The following is a 9888-nucleotide window of genomic DNA, read 5'->3' as shown; positions in this document are numbered from 1 at the left end:
TCCGCGGCGAGCTCGACGCACCCGCCGGCGCCGCGTATTTAAATGAGGGGGCGGGGCGCGGGCGGGGCCCGGTGGGGCCCACCCGAGCCCCTCCTCTGCTGGCGCCGACCGGGGTACTGAGAGCAGAGCCCCCCAGGAGGCTGCGCTTGAAACGGCCCACGCCCTGGGCCTTAGAGGCTCTTTGCCGGGGAAATTGCTGGAGTTCCTTAAAAAGCCTGGGCAGGGCGGCTATGAATAATTCCCTTGGTTGTCGTCACAGGAGAATAAAAAGGAATTGGGATTGCCACAACCAAGATGGCCGGTAGAGTATGTCGACTGTTCAGTGACGGGGGTAGGTGGGGGGAAAACAAAAACAAAAAACTTTGTGTGTAGACGTGAAGTTTACACGATCAGGTGTATTCCGAAACCTGAGAGTCTCTTCTTGCATCTCTCCGTGCTGCCTTCCACCTGCCTCAGAACCTTTCTTACCCAGGGAAGAAGGCAGCATTGGATAAGGGGTAGGAGCCCCGGTTAGGAGCACAGGTTCCGAATTAAGGAAAGACCCGGTTATAATCTTTGCTGCTCTGAAGACTAGGAAACCCTTTAACTTCTGAGCCTTATTCTTCTCGTCCCATGAAGAAGAGGAGGAGCTCTAACGTAAAGTATAATTGTGAAGTTTAGAAATAATAATAAGGAAAGTGCCTGGCCCACAATATAGAAGTCAAAAAGTTATAGCCAATACTATGAATAAGCTGGGAAGCCTTTTGCGCCTGAGTCCCGACTGTAGACTAGAACTTAACCTCCTGTTTAAAGGAGGAGAAGGGCCGCCTGGGTGGCTCAGTTGATTAAGCACCCAACTTTGGCTCAGGTCATGATCTCAAGGTTCATGGGTTTGAGCCCTGTGTGTGGCTCTGTGCTGACAACAGGGAGCCTGGAGCCTGCTTCAAATTCTTTATCTCTTTCTCTCTGCCCCTCCCCTGCCCGCACTCTCTCTCTCTCTCTCTCTCTCCTCAAAAATAAACATTAAAAAAAAAATTAAAAATAATAATAAAGGAGGAGAAGAAAAAAGATCTTTGAGGCCTCAAGTTGCTCAGGGTGAACTGTGCTTACCCAAAAGCAGCATCTTGGGCACTTTAGGGAATGGTTGATTCACTTCACACTGGTGTCCCTCCCTCTCCTTAAGAGATAGGATATGTCCTTAAGAGATAGGATACCTTCTCAAAGGTCTACACATCCATTGTGTCATTTGAGCCTTGTATCAGGCCTGGGTTGGATTCTAATTCAACTGAGGAATAGCACAGAGGAATGGGCAGTGAAGATCAGATCAGACATAACTAGTCTAAAAAGCCAGGTGGACTCAGGGAACCCACAAGGATCCCCTGAGATTGAGAATGTTCTGGGGGTACAAACTGCCCACTTTGGCTGACAGCAGGCCTCTATCTCTGGGAATGAGGGTGTGTTGGCCTCTCTGGCAACACTCACCCCTGCTGATGCCATAAAATGGTCCTGAGGCTGCTGCCGAACTTCAGCATTGACTAAGTCAGCCCAGGGTAAGCCACATAAATGTACATATTCATGAACAGATACATGGCATAGGTAAGTTGTCAGCAGGCTAGAGTCATCAGAAGTTCTTAAAAAGTCACTAAGGGCCATTAATTTTCAGTAATGGGTCTGCATTGCACTCAGACAAGTGGGAGATTATTTTAAACTAATTTAAGGCTAGGGGCACCTGGCTTATTCAGTCAGAAGAGCATGTGACTCTTAATCGCAAAGTCATGAGTTTGAGCCCCACTTTGCATGTAAAGATTACTTAAATAAATAAAACTTTTTTAAAAATTTAAAAGATAAATAGTTTAAGGCTAGCAGTTGACAGTCTGTTAAAAGAAGCCAGCAGTTGCCTATCTCTCAGCCTTACTGAGGAAACCCCATACCCAGCCACAGATTGCCTCTGAAGATAGGGAGGAGTGTATGTGCTGATCTTGAAATCACAATGACCAAGAAGCGAGAAACCCAGAGAAATCTGGGAACCTGGCCAGCCCAGACTGTGTTAGGCAAGTCTAGACTTTATATAAGGCACAAACCCCTGAGCCAGTGGGAAGAGGGTTGACCTAACCTGGGTCTCCTGACCTCAATGACTTTTCAGTACAAAATAGACTGTCCCTATCACAAACTCTGAATTCAGTTTACCCTTTATTGTACCTTTTGTTTCTTGTTCCTCACTTCCTTGATGCACTCAATATGTATAGGTTGAGTTTGGGTTGTTTTGTTTTGTTTTGTTTATGCCAGGCATTGCTCAAAAACTGGCTGAGATAAACAGTAAGACAATAAACAAAGAGCAAGATCATTTCAGATGGTTTAAGTGCTCTGAAGAAAATAAAAGGTATGCGTGGTGGCTGAGGCAGGGAGGGTTTTTATAGAAAGGCAGGTGGGGAAAGGCTTTCTGAGTGATAACTGAACTAAGAGCCAATTGGCATACAGATGCCAACCACATAAAACATCTGGATCTCAAGTTGGCTTAGCCTACTCAGGCTGCTATAACAAAATATCACAGACCGGGTGGCTTATAAACAATAGACATTTGTTTCTCACAGTTCTGGAGGTGGGAAGTCCGAGATCAGAGGGCTAGCATGGCCAGGTTCTGGGGAAGCCTCTTCTGGGTTGCAGACTGCTCACTTCTCGCCATGTTCTCATACAGTGGAAAGAGCTAGGGAGTGCTCTGGAGTTCTTGATAAGAACACTAATCCCATTCATGAGAGCTCTCCTCTCGTGACCTAAGCACCTCCAAAAGGCCTATCTCCTAATATAATCACATTGGCTATCAGTATTTCCGCATATAAGTTTAGGGCAGACACAAACATTTAGACCATGGCAAAAATGTTCAGAAGCAGAGAGTAACAAGTTGAAGACCCTGGCATGGGAATAAGCTTTCAAAATAAAGACCTATATGGCTGACTCAAAATGAGGAAAGAAGAGAATAGAGGAAGGAGTCAGAGAAATGGTCAGAGGCAGATCATGGAGGGCCCTGTAGACCCTATATATCCATGTAATTGGGGAGGATTCTGATTCCAAACAAAGAGTTTGTATTCCCACTGAAAGAAAATCATAAAAGCTAGACAACATACATAAAATATTTTTGAACGGCACCTGGGTGGCTCACTTGGTTAAATGTCCGGCTCTTGATTTCAGCTCAGGCTGTGATCTCACGATCCGTGAGTTCGAGACTGGCAATGGGGTCTGCCTGACAGTGTGGAGCCTGCTTGGTATTCCACCTCCCTCTCTCTCTCTCCCCCTCCCCTGCTTGCTGTCTGTCTGTCTCTCTCAAAATGAATAAAAGTAAACTTAAAGGGGCACCTGGGTGGCACAGTCAGTTAAGCGTCCGACTCTTGATCTCAGCTCAGGCCATGATCTCATGGTTTGTGAGTTCAAGCCCCACATCAGGCTCTGCACTGATAGCGTGGAGCCTGCTTGGGATTCTGTCTCTCCCTCTCTCTCTGCCCCTCCCCTGCTTGTGCTCTCTCTCAAAATAAATAAATAAACTTAAAAAAATAAGAAAATTAAAAAAAATAAAAAATAAATAAACTTAAAAAAAAAAGTTTAAAATGTCTTTGAAGACATTAGAAGTAATTCAGGGGCGCCTGGGTGGCTAGTCGGTTGAGAGTCCGACTGCGGCTCAGGTCATGATCTTGTGGTTTGTGGATTCCAGCCCTGAATGGGGCTCTGTGCTGACAGCTCAGAGCCCGGAGCCTGCTTCAGATTCTGTCTCCCTCTCTTTGCCCCTCCCATGCTCTCTCTCTCTCTCTCTCTCTCTCTCTCTCTCTCAAAAATAAACATTAAAAAAAATTGTTTTTAAAAGAAATAACAGATGCAATCAGGAAATGAAGGTCTACAATCTGAGAAAAGGGAATTCCATAGCCCAGATTTTTTTCAGAGTTGTACTATCCAAATTGTGGCTCAAAAGAAGTGAGCCCATACAGAAAGCAGCAATCTCATAGGGCTGAAAATACACAGGTACAAGTTCAAAGCACCCAGTGTGTCTGGGGCTTAAGGGTCAAAATAATGGAGAGAAGAAAACCACAGAGAAAGAGCCAAAAATCGGCGAATACATTTCTCTCAAGTCTCTGGCTGACTCCTAAGCTGTGCAAGCACAGAGTGAGACTCTGCAAACTCAGAAGCAAACAATAGCTGAGAAAGCAATAAACAGAGTGTTTTCAGGAGCCTCATGTGTGCTAAAGAAAGAAATACAAGTTAGAGTTTAAAGCCGGCTGACCCACAGAGGCCTTGGTAAACACCTCAGGCTTTAAACTGGAAGGGTTACACCCTGGGAACAAAGGCCCACACCCCAGGAGAAAGGACAACACCCGAGGAGTGAGGATACTGGCCCAGAAGAAAAGGCAAAATTACAATAGTTCAACCCTAATAAAAACATGCCTCCATGGGGTCTAAGTGACCCACCAGAACTCTGTAAGAAGAAAACATAATCCTTCTGGAGACAGATAACATCATCGAAAGCCTCTACAACTTTTATTTATTTTTATTTTTATTTTAAGATGTTTTTAAATGTTTATTTGAGAGAAAGAACACACACACATGGGGGGGGGGGTGGTGGCAGAGAAAGGGGGACAGAGGATCCAAAGCGGGCTCTTGCTGACAGCAGAGAGCGCAATGCGAGAGGCTCCAACTCCAAAACTGTGACATCATGAACTGAGCCAAAGTCGGTGCTTAACTGACTGAGCTACCCACGTGCCCTGCCTCTACAATTTTTAATCTGCATGATCCAGCACTGGATCAAAAATTAGGGGGCATGCTAAAAACAAAACTGAACTAAATAACCAAAACCAAAAAGAACAAAAAAAGGCAACAAAAGCAAACTCCCTATGATTCAGATATTGGATTTGATCAGATAAGGACTTTAAAATAGTTGTGACTAATAGAGAAGATAAAAGATAAAATAGGGGCGCCTGGCAGGCTCAGTCAGTGGAATGTGTGACCCTTGATCTCAGGGTTGTGAGTTCGAGCCCCACCTTGGGTGCAGAGATTATTTTTTAAAAAATCTTAAGAGAAAGAAGGTAAAATAGATGACAAAGAGAGCATTTCAACAGAAAATTGGATTCTCTACAAATAATCAAATGGACGTTCTAGAACTGAATTAAAATTCCTTAGATGATTTTAACATCAGTGCCTTAGTCTGTTTGGGCTGCTGTAACACAGTACCATAGACTGGGTGGCTTAAAACAATAGAAATGTATTTCTCACAGTTCTGGAGGCTGCGAGTCCAGGATCCAGGTGCTGGCAGATTTCGTGCCTGGCGAGAGCCCACTTCCTGGTTCACGGACAGCCCCATCTTCTTGCTATAAACCTCACTCAGCATAAAGGCGCTAGGGAGCTCTCTGGGGTCTCTTCTAAGACACTGTTCCCATTCATGAGACCTCTGTGTACCCTCATGAAAATCAAAGAGAAAGAAAAACACTGTTTAATGTTTTTATTTTCTTTTAAGTTTTAAGTTTTTTAAGTTTATTCATTCACACCTGATAGAGCGCAAGCCGGGGAGGGGCAGGGAGAGAGAGAGAGAGAGAGAGAGCAAGAAACCCAGACAGGCTCCGCACTGCTAGCACCGGGCCCAATGGGACACAGGGCTTGGGCTCACTAACTGCAAGATCATGACCTGAGCCAAAGCCAGGTGCTCAACCAACTGAGCCACCCTAGCGCCCAGAAAGAAAAAACTCTTAAAAACAAAGACACATCATTTTCAAAGGAGCAGTAACGTTACCATCTGACTTTTCAGTAGAAACTATGAAGTTAGTATTTCATGGTTGGGGAGGGGACACAAACAGTCTGTATGGCAGAGACAGAATTATTGGAGGGAAACAGGTCAATAGAAAATATCCAAAAGGAAGCACAGAAAGAATAAAAAGATTTTTAAAAAGGACAGAGTGGAAGAGATACATGGGACACAGTCAAAAGTTCTAACATCTAGGGGCGCCTGGGTGGCTCAGTTGGTTAAGCGTCCGACTTTGGCTCAGGTCATGATCTCATGGTTCGTGGGTTTGAGCCCCACATAGGGCTCTGTGCTGACAGCTCGGAGCCTGGAGCCTGCTTCGGATTCTGTGTCAACCTATTTCTCTCTGCCCCTCCCCCGCTCACGCTCTGTCTCTGCCTCTCAAAAATAAATAAATGTTAAAAAAAAAAGTTCTGGGTACCTGGGTGGCTCAGTCAGTTAAGCGTCTGACTTCGGCTCAGGTCATGATCTCGCAGTTTGTGTGTTCAAGCCCTGCATTGGGTTTGTGCTGACACCTCAGAGCCTGGAGCCTGCTTCGGATTCTGTGTCTCCCTGTCTCTCTGCCTCTCCCATGCTCGTGCTCTGTGTCTCTCTGTCTCTCAATAATAAATAAACGTTAAAAAAAAATTTTTTTTTAAGTTCTAACATCTATATAACTAGAATCCCAAGAGGAGAGGAGAAAGGCAGTGGCACAGCTCAATATCTGAAGAGACATGCTTTGAATTTTCCCAAACTGACAGGTATCAACCTTTGGATTCAAGAAGTTCCATGAGCCCTAAGCAGTTAAACACAAAGAAAACCACATCTTAGTACATCATCATGAAACTGCTGAAAATCAAAAAGAAAGAAAAAATCTTAAAAGCGGATGAAGACATATTATCTTCAAAGTAGCACTAACACTAATATCTGACTTTTCACTAGAAACTACGGAAGCTAGAAAGCAGTAGAATGACATACTTTAAATACCGAAAGAAAAAAAAAACCCACAAATTATTGCTAACCTGGAATTGTACACCCAGAGAACATGTACTTCATAAATGAAAGTAAATTAAATATGACATCCAAAGCACAAGCAACGAAAGAGAACAGATGGATTTCCTCAACAGTTGGAGTTCCTCAAAACGTAAACCCTTTGTGCATCAAGGACACTATCAAGGTGAAAAGACAGCCCACAGAACGGGAGAAAATATTTACAAAGTATATATGTAGTATCCAGAATATGTGTAGAATCTTTATAACTCAATAATAAAAACACAAATAATCCAGTTGTAAAGTGGGCAAGAGATCTGAATAGTCATTTCTCCAAAGAAGATATACAGTAGGCAATAAGCACATGAAAAGCTGCTCAACATCATTAGTCGTTAGGGAAATATAAATCAAAATCACAACCAGATTCCACTTCACACCCACTAGGATGACTATAATAAAAAAGAAAAAGACCAAAAACAAACAAACAAGCAAAAAAAAACCCGGATAACAAGTGTTGGACAGGATATGGAGAAATTAGAATCATCATATATTGCTTGCAGGCATGTAAAATGGTGCAGCCACTATGGGAAATTGTTTGGCGGTTTCTCAAAAAGTTACACATAGGGTTGCCATATGACCCAGCAATTCCATCCCTAGGTATATACCCAAGATAATTGAAAACATGTGTTGACACAAGAACATAAATGTTCATAGAAGGATTATGCATAAAAGCCAAAAAGTGGAAACAACCCAAACGTTCATGAAATGATGCATGGATAAATAAAATGTGGTATATTCATACAATGAAATATTATTCTGCCATAGAAAGGAATGAAGTACTGATCCATGCTAAAACATGAATGAACCTTGAAAATATAATGCTAGAGGCACCTGGGTGGCTCAGTTGGTTGAGCATCCGACTTTGGCTCAGGTCACAATCTCACGGTTCATGAGTTTGAGCCCCGCGCCAGGCTCTGTGCTGACAGCTCAGCGCCTGGAGCCTCCTTCGGATTCTGTGTCTCCCTCTCTCTCTGCTCCTCCCCTGCTCACACTCTGTCTCTCTCTCAAAAATAAATAAAGATTAAAAAATTAAAAAAAAAGAAAATATAATGCTAAATAAAAGAACCAGACACAAAAGGTCATCCGTTGTATGACTGCATTTATATGAAATACCCAGAATAGGCAAATCCATAAAGACAAAAAAGTAGATTAATAGTTTCCAGGAGATGGGCGGGGGGGGGGGGGGAGGTGGGAGGGAGAATTAAAAAGTATGGAGTTTTTCCTTTGGGGGTGATGGAAATATTCTAGAATCAGATAGTGGTGATAGTTGCATGACTTTGTGAATATACTAAAAAACACTGAATGGCTTACTTAAAAATGGTTAAAGTAGTGAATTTTATATTGTGTGAATTTTATCTCAATAAAAAATTTTTAATACAATTGGATCCACTTAAAAAAGTTTAAGTGAAGATACTTTCCGAAAACTGAAGCTCAGATAGTGAGATAACTCGTTTCTAGCAGACCTGCGCTAGTCTAGGCTGAAAGAAAATGACCCCAGATGGAAGCCTAGGACTGCAGGAGGGAATAAAGAGCACTGACAGAATAAATATGTGGACAATGAATATGATTTTAAGCAACAATAGTGAGGGATTTATAACAGATGTAACAGTGGAATGTATGACTCCCATAGTATATAATCAGGGATGGAATAAACCCTGGAATTTTTTAAAAATGTGATTTTTTGGGGCGCCTGGGTGGCTCAGTCGGTTGAGCGTCCGACTTCAGCTCAGGTCATGATCTCATGGGTCATGGGTTCGAGCCCTGTGTGGGGCTCTGTGCTGACAGCTCAGGGCCTGGAGCCTGCTTTGGATTCTGTCTCTGTCTCTCTCTGCCCCGCCCTGGCTCACACTCTGTCTCTCTCTCTTAAAAATAAACATTGGGGCACCTGGGTGGCTCAGTCAATTAAGCGTCCGACTTCGGCTCAGGTCACTATCTCAAGGCTTATGAGTTGGAGCCCCAAGTCGGGCTCTGTGCTAACGGCTCAGAGCCTGGAGCTTACTTTGGATTCTGTATCTCCTCCTCTCTCTGCCCCTCCCATGCTCATGCTCTGTCTCTCTCTGTGTCCCAATAATAAATAAACGTTAAAAAATTTTTTTTTAAATAAACATTAAAAAAAATAATAAATCCACTTAAATTTAAGTGCAATGGGAAAAAGAATATAAGGGCAACAGGAAGCCCTTGGAGGTTTTCAGCAGGGGTGTGAGTTGATCGCCAAGCAAGAGCTAGTAAAGGTAGGGTCTTAAACACGTCACAACCACTCCCATAGTGCTCCGTGTGGTGTTGGGCACCCAGAGGGCAATCGGTGAGGACTTACAGAATGGCCAAGCTGCTTCTCCTATTGCTGGATGCCTGAAAGGGTCCTGAGTGCCTGAAACCCTCCAGTTGCTCTGTCATCTGCTGTTTGGGCAAACAAGGTGAAAAGAGGTGATTGGGTAGATCAGTCGCCCACTCCTTCCTACAGTCTTCTGATTGGAGGGCTGTGGCGGCTTCCACAGTTCAGCATCACTTCCCCAAACTTGGCCGTGCAGCTCAGTCACTGGAGCGATTTTCAGACGTGTCTGATTATGGTGTCCAGGAGTGTGCCTTTTCCGACTAAGTTGGCACTTATCCCCGCGGGTCCTCAGTAACCGGTACTCTGGTATAGGGCTGCTCTGGTGGCCTCCCTCTCCTCAGGCAACTGCCTGACCTTTGCCATATCCAAGATTTCAGGATCAAAGAGAAGTCACCATTGACCCATGAAGTTCTAACACTTTCATCCTGAAACTTTTTTTCTTATTCCTCAACACTCCTCTCAAAAGGTTGCAACGTTTTTGAAGCCTCCCTGGGAAGATGAACCCCTTGTCAACATGTCATTTTTATATTCATTTATATAGCACTTATTTTCTGAGCACCTCTTATTTCCTGCCTTGGGGATGGGACTGTGGTTTAGGACAGCCGTTTCATTATCTACTCCACCATTTGCCTACTGGCGGGTTATTCTGGGTTCTCTGAGAAGCGATCTCCAAGGGTGCCTGGCTGGCTCGGTCAAAGGAGTTTGTGACTGTTGATCATGGGGTTGTGAGTTCGAGCCCCATGCTAGGTGTCAAGATTGCTTAAATAAGTAA

This window comes from Prionailurus viverrinus, chromosome E2 (assembly GCF_022837055.1).
Source record: "Prionailurus viverrinus isolate Anna chromosome E2, UM_Priviv_1.0, whole genome shotgun sequence".
Taxonomy (NCBI): Eukaryota; Metazoa; Chordata; class Mammalia; order Carnivora; family Felidae; genus Prionailurus; species Prionailurus viverrinus.
Note: the sequence above shows the minus strand (reverse complement) of the source record.